This window comes from Mytilus edulis, chromosome 9, assembly GCF_963676685.1.
Source record: "Mytilus edulis chromosome 9, xbMytEdul2.2, whole genome shotgun sequence".
Taxonomy (NCBI): Eukaryota; Metazoa; Mollusca; class Bivalvia; order Mytilida; family Mytilidae; genus Mytilus; species Mytilus edulis.
In genome coordinates, this window is record NC_092352.1 from 54,159,607 (window position 1) to 54,177,674 (window position 18,068).

The following is an 18,068-nucleotide window of genomic DNA, read 5'->3' on the forward strand; positions in this document are numbered from 1 at the left end:
TAAACAAATGGTATGTCCTAAATACAACAAAAAGCGCAAAACCTTATGATAAAATGACATTTGCAACATTAAAAGGACCATTTCAATATTGAATTTTGCATTTGCAATTTTAAACGATACAGGACTCGACGTCCATACTGCCATCACATCCATAGGAATTAAAATAAACAATATTTTTTTTATGAATTATACAATTACAACATATATTCACATTCACATAAAGGATTTAAAATGAAGCAACAAGTGCTGATATTAATTTGTCTCCTTAGGAATTATCGTCCATAACTTGAAAAGATGTATCGGCCATAGGACACTATCTTCCATACTTTATGATGACGCGTCGTCCGTGGTTTTATTTTCGGAAAGAATTTTACTTATAAAGTTTTGTGATATAACTATGTGCATGATTATTATAACTTGTAAATTATCATTATTTGTCATGTTTTTATATGTTATACATTTAGCATTCGAAACAATGTAGTGCTTGTACATGATAAAATAACTGTCTAACTTAATGCTGCGCCATATGAACTTAAATAAATAAAGACATATCACATCTTCTTTTTCTATATTTGGTGTAATTTGTTTTGATGATTTGATGTTGGGGTTCTTTTTCCTTACATTTTGTTGTTATATTGTAGTGATTAGCACGGGAATACGGCGCTCTTTTATCCCGAAGACTTTAAACAATCGTACGACTAGTTCCAAAGTTAGCTACTTCCGAAATCGATCTCCTTTTGGAGAGCATCAGATAGGGAAGATAACTCCAGACAAATGACTAAAATTGCTTAGGTCATCACTCTCAATATGCACGGGAAGCACGACGGTTGGAAATTTATTGTACAATATATGTGGATTTAAGTTAGAAATTGAATACAGAGAATATAGAACAATTACTTATAAATACAGGTAAAATTCATCATTAATGATTGTTATTTCAGAAAATGTGCACTTTTGTTAAGTTGGGTTTTTGCGAAGATAGGCACGAACTTTTTTAAAAGTTCCAAAATTGTAACAAAAATTAATTATACCCAAAAGTACTGGTATTTTTCGTATATTTAGAGACCAGTTACCCTTAGGTGTAATAATTTTGCCAAAAAACAATGGTGTACTTGCATGTAAAAAAAACTTTAACCTGAGAATGAATGTTCAGTCCTCTAGATCTATAGTCATTTGTTATGATTAAGTTCGCTCAAAAGGCTCTCATTAAGAGTATCATTCAATGATGAAATCCTGTTATCAAACTTTCATGTAGAAAATAGTGGGAGGGTAATATTTCACACCTAGCTGTGACCCTTTTGCCTGACTGGCACATGTAAACAAAATCAAGGACCAATATCAATAATTACCATGATTACAATTCAAACCCAGGTATAATTGCCATAATTGATTAATAATTGATCTAGAAACTACATGATCAATGTTTTAATGGCATTTAAAGCTAACTTCATAAGAAACTTTTTTATAATGAAATGATTATTCAAAGATTACCTGAATATTTATTTGCAAAAGTACCATGAAATGCTATAAGAATACACAAATTATACACAATGTCAGAAAAAAATACTGTTAGTTGAGACAAGACAATAACTGATTACCTAATCAATGATAAGAGATATTATCTCATCTGGTTATCCATATAAAAGAATAGATTGCCACTGAAATAACTTTCCACCAGAGACCAAATGATATCAAAGTTAGCAACCATTCGTCACCGTACGGCCTAAAACATTACCAACCATCATAAGCAAGCAAGGGACCAAAAGGACAAATACCAAACAATTCATATAAGAAAAAAATAATGATCCGATTTTCCTAATAAACAAAAAACAAAAAACAAATATTGATACATTTATACTGCAACAAATGACAACTGTGTATTCATTTTGGAAATCATTGTAAAGAAAAACAATTCTGAAAAAGATTTTGATGAATGCCTGAGTATCTTTATACATAATAGCTAATCATATTTAGTAAAGGCGCATCAGGTGTCTATGTTGTGGTGTTTTGAGTTTCAATAAAGGTAATCTATGTATGAAGCTGCAAGGCTAAGGAAGTAAAATAGACAGAAAGTTTAACATCGTAAAAAAACACAATGTAATTATCTTAATGACATGACACTGCATTCAGTTTTATATTTCAGCTTTGATTCTATTGGTGATACTCGAGGGGTTATAAAAAAGCTTTCTTACAAATTGACGAAAGGTACGAACGAACGTAAAGGGAGCACGTATTTCATTTCCACAATAACTGTTAAAAGAGTCTGTGTTTTATCCAGTAAAACAGCATTCTTTTCTAAATCAAGTTTATTTTTCAAAAAAGAATAATATCGCAAATAATACACGATTTTAATATAATCAAACAGAGAAAAATAGTGTCACATACACTTACGTCCGATACGTTACTTACGTAAACCACGAGAACACACATTTCCGCGGGAAATTTTTAAGCACGAGTTTCACGATTAACTTTTCAATGGCATTATTGAAGTACGTTAGTCTAAATTTAACGACAAGATTCACATTTATTTTATTTTTTATAGTACACTTTCAGCAAATTGTCAAAGTGGAATATCGAGATTTGCTAAACAAAAATGCTGATACATGTTTTTAAAAAGTAATGTTGAATAAATCTAGAAAAACAGATTTTGTATATCAAGAAAATAAATCTACGATTTTACACCATATACATTGTTGATTTTATAATGACGAGTTAATAATACACATGTTTGGAAGATAGACGTGAAGTTATCACTTATCGTCCAGTGGCTAATATTTGATGAATGTTGAGGACTATAGGCAAAACGCAATTATACGCTAAAATATTCGTTCCATTGCCCCGGTATATCATATATACACATTAAGGGGGGGGGGGGCGATGATTCAAAACATTGTAATATTGAAGAGTATACGTAGGGGAGGGGTCGGTTTTTAGTTTTTTAGGGGCATTTGTTTTGTCTGACTACTAGATATATTTAGGATATTTTGTAGTGTTATCTCATCCGACCTGGTGGTATCATATTTTAACATATCGTACGTCCGGAAATCCTAAATATATCGGAAAAGTCCAATTTGATAAGTGTCGTTGCATGTAGGATAATTGTCCGAAGTTCCACGACTATTATTTAAATATGTCAAAATAAAGGATCCCTTAAACGAGTCTTACGTATGATTCGTCAAGCATACGTATCTTTCGTCAATTTGTAAGAAAGCTCTAATAAGAAGGAAACCACTAGTATATACCAGCTAATGAGTCTGAGGACGACTTGTCAGTACACGCGAACGTTAAGATGTAGCAATTGACAGATCTATTCTAAAATATGTTTACGTAAAAAAATGCTACATGTATATATAGATGTGACTGTGTGGCTTCGGCAACTTATGACAAACACATGTATTCATGTACATAAATTGTCTGTACTCTGGTACCCCGCAGATGAAGGATAAGCTTTGGTAATCAGAGAATATTATTCAAGTATACCGACTTTATTAATGTTGGTCCAATCGCAGCAAATTCTGTCAAATCTATCAAATCGAAATTTAATTAATACATGTAACCATTTTCGTGAAGTAAAAGTCTGTGTATGAAATATGAGAAAAAAAATCTTTTCGTTAAGACATTTGTTACATCAAAATAGACGATAGCTATCACTGTGCAAGTTTTGTAATTACTTTAACCACTCTTATTTTTCTAGGTTTCTTTTTCTTTTTGTTTTTGTGATTGTCTATTGTTTATGTTATTGTTGTATTTTTTGTGTTTTTATTTTTTTATTTTCCTGATGTTGTAGTCGTGGACGGTTGGTGTGGTCTCTTGTACTGTATAATACATGTGTATTTACGCGTACAAATGTATGTAGTAATTCCAATTATCCATCTGTACGTATTACGGACATGTTCAATACCACATAGAATTACTTGAAGTGGTTTGAAGAAAACTGAATGAAATAAAAATCTTTCAAACAAAAGTTCATCGTACATACACGAAAGTGTCTATTAGACACGCTCAAATTATTTATAGAATAACTAATCGAAGAATTAAAAAAGAACAAAATATTCAACGAGTGACAGAAAAACAGCTTAATTCACGAATCCGCGTATTATCAGCGTTGTTTGGTCTTTTTATTACATTGGCAAATGACTTTCTTTTATGAAATTAATGTAGAAAATGTAAAGAACTATATCTTCTTTTATGCATTCACAATTTGGTTTGATCCGACGTCTTGACAACGCCTATTGTTGTATGACGTCAGATGAGTGAAATAACCTCGTTCATGTACTGTACATTTATACTGCAACAAATGACAACCTCATTTACTGTACATTTATACTGCAACACATGACAACCTCATGTACTGTACATTTATACTGCAATAAATGACAACCTCATGTACTGTAAAATTATACTGCAACAAATGACAACCTCATTTACTGTACATTTATACTGCAACACATGACAACCTCATGTACTGTACATTTATACTGCAACATATGACAACCTCATGTACTGTACATTCATACTGCAACAAATGACAACCTCATTTACTGTACATTTATACTGCAACAAATGACAACCTCATTTACTGTACATTTATACTGCAACAAATGACAACCTCATGTACTGTACATTTATACTGCAACACATGACAACCTCATTTACTGTACATTTATACTGCAACAAATGACAACCTCATTTACTGTACATTTATACTGCAACAAATGACAACCTCATGTACTGTACATTTATACTGCAACACATGACGACCTCATTTACTGTACATGTATACTGCAACACATGACAACCTCATTTACTGTACATTTATACTGCAACAAATAACAACCTCATTTACTGTACATTTATACTGCAACAAATGACAACCTCATTTACTGTACATTTATACTGCAACAAATGACAACCTCATTTACTGTACATTTATACTGCAACAAATGACAACCTCATGTACTGTACATGTATACTGCAACAAATGACAACCTCATTTACTGTACATTTATACTGCAACAAATAAAAACCTCATGTACTGTACATTTATACTGCAACAAATGACAACCTCATGTACTGTACATTTATACTGCAACAAATGACAACCTCATTTACTGTACATTTATACTGCAACAAATGACAACCTCATGTACTGTACATTTATACTGCAACAAATGACAACCTCATGTACTGTACATTTATACTGCAACAAATGACAACCTCATGTACTGTACATTTATACTGCAACACATGACAACCTCATTTACTGTACATGTATACTGCAACAAATGACAACCTCATTTACTGTACATGTATACTGCAACATATGACAACCTCATGTACTGTACATTTATACTGCAACAAATGACAACCTCATGTACTGTACATTTATACTGCAACACATGACAACCTCATTTACTGTACATGTATACTGCAACAAATGACAACCTCATTTACTGTACATGTATACTGCAACATATGACAACCTCATGTACTGTACATTTATACTGCAACAAATGACAACCTCATGTACTGTACATTTATACTGCAACACATGACAACCTCATTTACTGTACATTTATACTGCAACAAATGACAAATACTGAATTGCAAAGCATGTATTTCAATTATTTCTGTATTTTAATCATACATATTGGAATCCTTTCTCGACTTATATACATTTAAGAAGATTGTGTATGAGTGCCAAAGAGACAACTCTCCATCCAAGTCACAATTTGTTAAATTAAACTATTATAGGTCAAAGTACGGTCTTCAACACGGAGTCTTGGCTCACACGAAACAGCAAAAGGGCCCCGAAAATGACTAGTGTAAAACCATTCAAACGGGAAAACCAACGGTCTAATCTATATAAAAAAACGAGAAACGAGAAACACTTATGAACCACATCAAAAAACGACAACTACTGAACATCAGATTCCTGACTCAGGACAGGTACACACAAATGCAGCGGGTTTAAACGTTTTAATAGGTACTAACCTTCACCCTTATCTGAAACATTAGTGTAACATCACAACATAGAAAGACACATTATAAAATATCAATTCAGATGGCTTAGCTCAATCAAAAGACATATTAACACAAGTGAACATACATTGAACGAATAAATTTGATCTATGATACAATAACTGACTGCAATAAATTTTGATTCACTGCAATTTTCATTCTCAAAATAGGTTGTTTTGAATCATTGCAAAATGGTCAAATGACTATGGGTTTTTGCTGAAAATCTAGGAGTTTTATTCTCATATCTGGAAACCTAAACATATCTTTTGAAGAACCATAACATAAAGGAACAACAATTCACATCTTGTCGGAAAACCTCATTTTTGCTTATGTTAGAAAAATTTCATTAAGCTTTAAAATAGTACAGCTGAATATCATTTTTCTATTAAAGAAAAACCAATGAAAAATCACAACAGCTGTCAAATAAACCTGCAATAAAAATAAAAGAAATAATACGCTTGATAAAACTTTAGCATTCCACTTTTTGTGCCATATGATAAACAATAAATGTATAAAACAAAACTAAATTTTTAGCTTATCGAAGTTTTAAATTAAAAACTGAGGGCTCAAATTTTAGCTTCCAAACATTTTGGGTTAAATTTTTTCTGCTAAAATTTTAGCCATTTGAACAATTTTAACAAGTACATAAATTTAGTTTTTTCATGATTTAAAATGCTAAAGTTTTAGTTTTTACAAAAACATTTTAATTGAAATTGAAATTTATCTAATAAAATCAAATTTAACGGATTTCGCAGATGATATTTATTGTTTGATCTAGACAAATCACGTGTACGTGTATACATGTAATTGCATGAACAAGAACTGCATTTTCCACATTCATTGATTAATATGCTGATCATGCTGATTGATATCCTCAAATTATACTAATCAACTTTTGGTAGATTGCTATTGCTTAATCTATAGTTGTTTATGTGGTTTCAGAAGACTTATTTGTTAGTCCTTTTGTTATTCTACGCTTTTCGACACGGTATTGTCAGTTATTTTTAGCCAAATGAATTTTGATGATGCTTCTGGTATTATCCACCTCTGTTATACTATAAAGCCATATACTGAACTAGGCAGTATGGTATGTCCATATAACACTTTATATTATATGAAGTTTACTCTACGGACCCTATTTCCAGTCAAAAGTCATGAAAAATTATTTTGGAAATATGAAAGAATGTATACCTGCAAATGGACAACAACAAACTATTGGACTAGCTGCTTGTACATATTCAACAGCTAATAGAACTCGTGCATGGCCATCTGACTTCCAAAGATATTTTGTTGACATATTTTCATTCAAATCATAAGTAGTAAAACTAGTCAAATATATAGAAATACTTATCTTAAAGTTTAAGAGTTTCTCCTCCTCTTCTGGTATTTCTCTATCTTTAAAATAATATTACCATTTCTATTGAGAAAACACAAACAAGAGTTGTTTTGTGATACAGCCATATATTCACATAAATTTGCGCCATTTTGTAATGTTTATAATTCTTTGTCGTTCAAACGCTTTAAATATACAATAAACCTATACATTTTCAAACATTTTGGTGATTTGTATTATTAAAGCGCTTTTATGATAAAGATTTTGTCTCTAAAATGCTTGGATTACATTTAGATTATTTTGTTTGTTAATATATTAATATTGTTACTACAATGATGGAAATTCATTAACGTGATTTTTTATGTGAAATAATATAGGAATAACACAGAGCTGAGAGGGTGATAGAACAGATTGCTACCCCAAGAAAACATTGTCAAACGCGGTGAAGCCAAGCTTGACAATGCTTTTTGAGGGGTACCAGTATGCTCTATTACCCTTTCAGCTATGTGTTATTTTATTTATTATACTGAATGTCCTATCATTATTGTCTTTTACAGATGAATTTTAATTTAAAGTATTTTCTATGACGTCGCGTACATAACAACGTTACGTGTATCAGAAAAATCAACAGAAGTGAAGTAAGATGTTTTATTTTTCAATTGACAGTTAAATAATAAAATCTGAGCCAAAACGTAGAACTTAAGCATTGTCTTTAATAACCTGATGTAAATTCAATTCATTGTCCTTTAAATTACCGATTTTTGATTGGTCTAGCCGGGTGGATGACATTAAAAAAAAACTACCCGCTAAGCCATTTGATAGAGTAAATTAACACCCTCGTATTAGCCAATCAACATATGATGTTTTAACGTAAAGTTTAATAAACTCGATTATTTCACTTCTCTGTTGTCGAACAACAATGTTGTCGATAACGATGTCTCAAGGCAAATTTTGTGTTGTGTAGTATTTGCGAAAATCGTATTGTAGGTGAAAGCTTTAAAAACGGGTACAGTCCTTCCATACACCGAATATACAAGACCTATTGCTTATAGTATCTGAGATATGGACTTGACCACCAAAACTTAACCTTGTTCACTGATCCATGAAATGAGGTCGAGGTCAAGTGAAAACTGTCTGACGGCCATGAGGACCTTACAAGGTACGCACATACCAAATATAGTTATTCTATTTCTTATAGCAAGAGAGAAGTTAACATTACAAAAAATCTTAACTTTTTTTTTCAAGTAGTCATTGAACCATGAAAATAAGGTCAAGGACATTGGACACGTGACTGACGGAAACTTCGTAGCATGAGGCATCCATAAACAAAGTAGAAAGCATCCATGTCTTCCACCTGCTAAAATATAAAGCTTTTAAGAAGTTAGCTAACGTCGCTGCCGCCGCCGCCGGATCACTATCCCTATGTCGAGCTTTCTGCGACAAAAGCTCGACAAAAACAGAAGATTATGTCCAAGAGGTAATATTAAGATGTTTGGATTGCTTTAAAGGACTCGTTGTTATTGCAACATCTCTGAAGAAATATGACTTCACAAGAAAAGGAGAATTGTGTCTTTGGAATTGTATGGAGATATTTGGATGGGTGAAAGACTCGCTTTTATTTAAACAAAAACACTATCTGGTAAAAAGTAATAAAACATTACTTGTATTGTTGCTTATGTCAAAGAAAAAGTGTGGCCTTTAACACAGAACAAAAGCTCACTCCAAGCTGCACGATTGATACAGCACAGGTTGGAGTAAATTCGACTTATCACCTACGTTTGAGTTTGCATCTAACTTTTTGTAACCGCCAGAAAATGTGCTTTCCACTCACAACATATGTGAAAACGTTTTTCAGTGTCTTGCCGAAGGTTGATGTTTGGTTTCCAGTACTCAAGTATTCTCCACCAGAAAAAAATGATCGCTATGAGATGGGTCATACAGATTAAATTGGCATGAAACCACAATTTAAGGTGGTATGACAAATTTTCTTACACACAATCACTCCTTGACTGTACAAATATAAGGAAATACAAATCATCTCAGAACTGGGCAACATTTGCAAAAGAGACCGACTCTAGCAATCCGTGAGAATTGAAGGAATATAGTATGAATAGACACTAACAGAAACACACATATATATCCACCAAGTTAAAAAGGAAAAGAGCTTTCTAGTGGTGATCTCTGTGGGTTGGTAAACAACTTTGTAAAACCTTTGTATTTCGGATTATTGAAAAGCATGTCATGTTATTTTTTGCATGTTGATTCTTTGCGGATTCTTTGTGTGACAGTTAAACCTGCTCTATGCTAGCACAGCCGTTTTATATACAGTTCTGGAAACTGAAATATGAGCCATTGCCCTTCTGTAGGAAGTTGAAAAGTAACTTAGGCAACTAACTGAACACCACAGATCTAAAAATGCTAAAAAAAAAAAAAAAACCTTCACCTCAACATAACACGTTCCAGACCAAATATAAAATTATTCCCTTTTAGAATTCAAGAAAATATTTTTCCTTGTACAATCTTCAGGTTTATTTTCTATTTTACTATTGGCAAACAAGAGGTGGCTGCATAGCAGACCTTATATACTGCTTAAATGTCACAACCTACCATTCATAAGCTTAACTCCAAATATAATATACTCCTTTAATAGAAGCCAAGAAAACTTTGAAAAAAGTGAAATACATAAGTCGATTAGACAGACGGAGCGGAACCTTTACACAACTTGCTTTCAATCCTCATCTTGGTGAAGCAGGTAAAGTAAGCTGCATACTTTAATACTACTTCTAAAGAAAAGTCTTTGATAGATATATATCTTTATTTTCACAGACATGCTTGATACAAAGTTACATTGAAACTCTAAGTAGTACAATACAATATGTGATGTTAGAACAATTGGTTATTTTTATATATAATAATAATTTTGGCTAAGTAGGATATTATTTATACTGTTGGCTATGTATTATACTATTATGCAAATTAGAGTTTTTGGGATATCATTATTTATCACTTTTTTCCAGGATAGATGAAACCAATTTCATTTTTTGTTTAGCCTAACAAATATTTGCATTCTTTGTTTAACTGAATATAACATAACTTTTTAATTAATATGAATTTTCGAATAATGATTTTTTAAACTACTTCCCTACAGAAACTCAAAACAAGAAAGAACTGGGTCTTCCTTTTTGAAATTGGGATTTGTTGATTAAAAAGATTAAAAGGAAACAAAATAAACAATGAAGGTGTCAGAAGACACATTTCCATACACTGATTAAAAGATATGTGGTTTCTATATTTTTACTTGAAAAGGGGTGACAATTGGCTACATCTATTTTGGAAAAAGTTACTTCCAGATTATTATCTAACAAGATACAGTAGAAGTGATACAAAATATATATGAAGAACAAATTGGAACATTTTGGTACATTTTGTCCAAAGTCATAAATATAAGTAAACTCATAATAGATACCAGCCTAGATAAGACCATGGATTTCAAATTGAAAGACCCTATGTATCTATGTCTTACAGTTATAATGTTACACCTATATGTCCTTTATGTCATATACAGAAGAGGAAATAACTCATATGGAGTTTCTAAATGGTTAGCAACAATATGTGTATTTATTGTAGTAACAAATTAAAAGACAGACCAAACCCTTCATATATTAACATGATTAATACCACATACAAATCTAATAACCAATATAATAACGAATTTAATACAAATATCAATTTTGCTGAATAACCTGCCAATAGAAATAAGATGTGGTATACGTGCTAATGAGACAAATCACAATTCAAATCACAATGTGTAAATAGTAAACAATTATATGTCTACGTACGGCCTTCAACACCGAGCGTTGGCTCACACTGAACAGTAAGCTATTGAGTGCCCCAATATTACTAGTGTTAAACAATTCAAACATGAAAGCATATTAAAAAGTCTTTTTTATGTACACTTTAAAGAACAGCTAGTAGATATATGTAAAAATTATATCTTCAATCTATTTTGATTACAAAAAATGTCTGATTGGACAATTCTTGTTTTGTAAACTATAAAAACTGACATTTGTCTGCTATAACTAGACAAAATGGCGGAAAATTCATTATGTTGCTGATATTGCATCTTTTAAAATCTGCAAATGTAATTACCATTTTTGGCTGACCATCATATAATTAACATTTGTAAATACATAATCTTTATAACATAATTACAAAAAGTAAACAACAATACTTTTAGAATTAATACAGTTTAATATACTAATGCTTATGACTTCTGCTTACATTAACATGTGTATATCAATAGTGGTTAAATGTACATTATATGGACAAATAATTCATTGTAATATTAATATGACAGAGCAGAGCATGTAATGATTATATAGTGAAGGCAGACACCTTGCAGGTAAAAAACAGGAAGACATTTTTTATAAACAAAAAAGATAGTACCTCTTAGATTCTAGAAATATTGTTGAGGAATTTTAACTTTATTTTATTCATTTATACCTCTTAATTGCTACCAATATGAAGATTATATCATGCCTGTATTCATTTCTTGCAAATGAAGAGTGCAATTGCTTCATACTGGCTGAACGCAAACAATATGAATAACATTACAAGCCTTATATTTATATTCTATTTAATCCAATAATAACTTAATTTATTCTTAATGGCATAAAGCCAACAATGATAGTAATATCATTTATTTCTTGCAAATGAAGAGTATAATTGCTTCATACTAGCTGAACGCTAACACTATGCATATCATTACAAGCCTTATATTTATATTCTATTCGATCCAATATTAACCTTATTTCTTCTTAAAGGCCAAAAGCCAACAATAATAATAATAGCATGTTGACACAATTCAATAGCTACATAATTCAAAAGATAATTTCTTAAATCTAAATGCCTTCATTTGTTCTTTGATCTGGTATACTGCAGTTCCTCTTTTCTTAAGTATAAAAGGATTTATTATGCATTTCTATTAGCTCTATTGATTCAAAAAAAAATCATATAAAAGCTGTAAAACATCTTGCATCCTGATTTCCGTGGAAAATCCTGCTGAATGTAAATACAAAATCAATAAAATAAGGGGTGAATAAATAAAGCCAACAGTAGTATATCGCTATATTACTAACAACTGCTGACCGAATTCCATTCCTGGGGCATCTGTTTTCAACTATAAGCAATTGATTTAGAAATCATAGCCAAAATATCAGATTAAATCTTTTATCCATACCTCTTTAAGTGATTTTAACTAGTCGAAAAACTGACCATTAAGCTATGTAATAAAACATATGAAAATAGTGGAAATTACTACATGTTACAGTGTATATAATATTGAGCGCACAAAATATATATTGAATGGACAAAATGGTACATTATCGTACGATAGATATTTTGTGTCTGCATAGATCCCTGACTGGGCTTCTTAAAAATCAGTCTACATTGTATATAACAATACTTTTATCTTTCATGAAATATCAGTGATAAATTAAAACAATATCAATCAACGGAACGAGTGAAAAACAACTGTCATTTTCTTAACTTGGTACAAACATTTTCCGAAGAAAATAAGGACATAAGTGTGTTTGGAATAATGCATCAAATAGTTCCTGCATTTTAACATATAGACGAAATATCATGGCATATACAGGGATGATGGATTTATAATACTCGATCAAAAAGACATTTACACTCAACGTCTTCTCAGCGGTTGCAAAGTACTTTTTTCTAAATCAATTTAGTTTTGAATCAGGATAACACAGTCACAATAGTATAGTAAATAGTCTTTCATGTTAAAAGACAATGTCATTAAACTATGACAATGTCATTTACACTGTTCAAATATCACCGCACGTCAAACTTCGTACAACAGAAAAGCTGATTGAACTTTAGTGACAATTTGTCACGCCCTCATGAATGGACGTACGTCCTTTCAAATACCTTCAGAAAGCTTCCATTAAAATTATTTTACACACAAGTAACTGTATTTTCTTAACAAAACACACAAAAATAATTCAATTTATTTTGCGTTAAATGTGCAATGAAGCCACGGATTCGTAATCTTCATAAATAGTTCACTAACGGAAAGTCTGAATGGAAATATAACAATTATGTCCAGTGCGCGTTTAAGAACGGGATCTATTTGGACATTTTGAGATACTAAGTACTTGTTTTATGTGTAAAGAATTTTAGAGGTCTTTTAATCAGTTGGATTTTCAATTTTAATACAAGATGTGTTGAGTTTTCTTCTTTTCTTTAAATGTATATCATGATTCTATAATATTTCCCATTCACCCTGAATTGTTTTTAAAGATGAATAATTTAAAATTTGTATATCAAACCTTTAAAATTTTACTCTGCGTTTATAAATAGCATTTAAAGTACAACATCTAACAAACGATAAAAATAACTAGAAGAAAATGCGTCACTCTTCCTCAAGTTGAGCTGGAATATGTTCGTTATTTGATTTTATGAGTTTAACCCCTTAAATATCGTCTCAGGACAAGCACGACAATTGGCGAAACTGAACAGCGGGCGAAGATTTCTAATTATACAATATGTAAATGCAATGTAGAACTTATCAATTTAGACATTTCTTATCCCGAATTACTTCTTTGTTAAAACTATAATGCACTATTTCATGGTACACCGAACCGAGAAGTCAAATGAAATATGGTAATTGTTTCATGATATATTTTAGCCATCATTTGTGACTTTCAGCAAGTGGCATTACCTGTTGATCGTATTAAATACTGCACAATAATAAATTAATATATACGTTTATTCATGAGCTAAAGAATGGTCGAATGGTTTATTATTTTTATTTTTTACTGTTCCCCTTTATCAATCGATGGGCATTCTTTCCCTTTTAAAATTACGTAATCGAATATGAAGTCACTTGCACGAAGACGTTTGTCTGACGTGAAATTAGTCAAGTGAAGATTTGTGGTAATTTTTAAGTACAATGGGTAAATCAATCTTATCTTTGATGAGCCGCATGGGCATCCCTATAAAGTAAGACAGTCCATGCGTGACCCATGACATTATATATTTTATGCATTTCATTGGCTATTTTCTATCACAATCCAGGCCAGCTAGTAACCTATATTAATTTACGTGTCTGAAGACGAATTTGTATAAAACATTTTGTTTGATTTTAATTTCTGAAAATTAAACTAAACTCTAGAACAGACCTTTTTCCGAACGTCGGGTTGGGATTTTATTTTTTGTGAGAATTCGGGATTTACAAGTATTGGAACTCGGAAATATATGAAAATATATGAATAGAAATTGGGGGGAAATTAATGCTTACTTTGTGGACTTTTTTTTACTATTTTAAAAGTTATGTACAGCAAAAATGAAATGTCAGTGAAAGTGGGTAATGTATTAACGCCATTATTCAGCTCGCTAGTTGGGGTAAGGCAAGGGGATATTCTTAGCCCAAATTTATTTAAACTTTTCATTAACGATCTGCCTCCAAAATTTGAGCCGAGTCCAGATGCTGTTGATATCAATGGGCGTAGAATTGATTGTCTCATGTACGCCGATAACATTATCATATTATCAAACGCTAAAAAGGGACTTCAAAACCGACTTGATATATATGCTGCATACGTATTGTCTTGATTGGTGTCTAGATGTAAACTTGTCCAAAACAAAAGTTTTGATTTTTAACAAGCCTGGAAAATTTTTGAAGGAATCGCTTTGTTTAGATAATGAGGCTATAGAATGTGTTAACAGATATAAATATTTAGGGATAGTCTTTACTTCTAGTGGTCTTTTTCAGCAGGGGAAAGAAGAGCTATTCAAAAAATCCGTAAAGGCAAAATTTAAATTACAAAAACCCATGTCAGCTTGTAATCCAAGTATTGATACAGCAATACATTTATATGATCACACAATAAAAATAAAGCCAATTTTATTATATTGTAGTGAAATTTGGGGTACATTTAAGATTAACTCTGCTGCTTGCAAGAAAAAAAGTGTACTTATTCTTGATTATCTAGTTGAATTAATTTACATAAATGATTATTTGGAAAATCACATTTCATATATCTAAAGTATATTCTTGGTGTAAATGAAAAAGCCTCAAATTTGGCAGTGTTATCAGAGGTTGCAAGATTTCCTCTTTATTTTTTCCGTCTTTATATCTTTAATAAAATATGTACACAGGCTTAACAAATTGGACGATGGGTTACTTTATGATGCTTATGTTTGTAATAAATGTTTAGATGCAGGAAACATTAATTGTTGGTTTTCATCTATGAGATATGTACTTCAATCACTTGATATACAAAATTTTATTACAAAGCTCAATCAATTAATTAAGTTTGTAAAATGTAAACTTTGTAACAGTTTTAAAACATTTTGTTTGGTCAAAAGATCTTATCACAAGGTAATTAGAAAATTATTTCAACCTTAAGACTGACTTCGTAAAGGAGGCTTATTTATCAATTAAAGATTTTAATATAAGGAGAGCTATAGGTAAAACGAGAATAACTGCTCATGATCTTAGAATTAAGAAAGATAGATATAGTAAAACATACATAGAGAGAACTCATCGTCTATGTCATCACTGCTTATCACATGGATCAAATTCTATTTGAAGATGAGACCCATTTTACAGTAAGTTGTCCTTTATATAACGAACAGAGAAAAATATTATTGGATAAACTAAACAGTTTTTGTACTGATTTTAAAGAATTACCCAAGGATAAAAAAATATTTCTAGCTGTTCACAAATGAGCCTTTACCAACTCTCATGTGCCTAGGAAATTATATTATTCAGTGTTTAGAAATAAGATCCAGGTGGAAACAAAATATATCAAATAATATTTGATTATTATGAGATATGTTGTAATAGTTATATAAGACACATGATGTGTTAGGCTCTGATCCTGTCCTTAACATGATAGAAATATATTAGCTTCTTGTTTTTCTTTTTTTCCAATCATATTGTGCATATTATTGTTGTAAAATGATGCCCTTTATGGGTTCTTGATAAGATTAATAAACTTCTTATCTATTCTCATGATTAACTTTTCGAGATTCAGGGTAAAAATGCTTCAGCAAACACTGTTGATTAAAAAAAATAAAAAAAAATCGTTCTGTATGATAATTTTAATTTGTTAAATATTTGCAATTCTTAAAAAAATTTCAAAACCAGCTGATTAATTTTTGTATTTCTTCATGTTTAATAACTGAAAAAGGGGGGTGTTTTAGATTTTAGAAAGGTCTTCGCGATTTAACTCAAAATATGAACAATTTTATGTTTAGGAGGTTTAAAATTCAGTTTTACTGCGTCATACATACATTGTTTTACCTTTTTTAAATCAACCAAATCACTACTTAACATAAAGATTCAGAACTCAATTTGTTTAACATGTAATTTCATCCCCTTGCTTAATATTTCATGCATAAAATATCAAGAAATAAATTGGGAAAGTGTGCGAAAAAATATGCAAGTTATACACTTTTCACACTACGGGCTATATTCGTAGACAACGAAAACCAAAGGACGATAATTGTGTCATTGGACCAGGTTTATTTGAATATTATAATTTTATTGTTAGGAGTACGGAAGTAAAACAAATTCACAAAATTAATAAATTTGTTGTTCAGAGTACGAGTGCAGAAGTGAAAATTTATCGTCACACTAAATACCAGGCGGATACCTAGTTGAAATTAAACAAAAAGAATGGAACTCTTTGATAGAGAAGTTAAAAAAGCCAAGTTGGAATATTTGAATTGTTGACATCTGTTTCTATGGGCTTTGAAAATTTAATAAAGGTGCATAATTTAGGATTGTCTGTATTTTATATACTTACATTATAGTATGGAGCTTCGAGATATTTGTAAACTTTTAAATTATAGACAAATTTTCATAAAACAGTAGATGCAAATAAAAGTGGATCTTTTTTGTGCATTAGCATAAACTCCGCCGAAACAAAATCCACAAAAAAATAATAGATTAATCTTTTTAAAGCATAAATTTGAATCTTTGCCCCCAGTGACAAAAAATCCTAAATATTAGCAATAATTTTCGGTGTTCGTTGTTATTCTGTGGTTCACATGTTGAAATGTACTATTATATTATTTATTTATGTATTGCTCTGTCCTGAGTGTTCTTGCATTTATTTGTACTGTATTCCTGTCACGCACTGTTGTCATTTTAGAGGTATCTTTAACATTACCATATAAGCGGGTGGTTTAACTAGTCATAAAACCAGGTTTAACCTTCCTTTTTTCTTTTAATGATCTGTACTAAGTCAGGAATATTGCAGTTGTTATCAAATAGTCCTTTTCTATGTTTGTTGGCGTTTGTTTTTGTAGCAGTTCAGTCTTTATGTTGTTCAGATGTTTTTCTGTTATAGTGTATGTGTTTCCCTCAGTTTTGGTTTGTGGCACGGATTTGTATCAGTTAAACCGATTTATGACTATTGAACAGCGGTATACTACTATTTCCTTTATTCATCGAAAAGAGAAAGTCGAGTGTACCTTTTTAATAATTGGGCGAGGTTGAGTTGATTATTCTGTCTTGAAAACGTATGAGCAAAAATATTTGATACACAATCTCGCTTTAGATTCTATTATAAAATTGAGAATGGAAATGGGGAATGTGTCAAAGAGACAACTACCCGACCAAATAAAAAACAACAGCAGAGGGTCACCAATAGGTCTTCAATGTAGCGAGAAATTCCCGCACCCG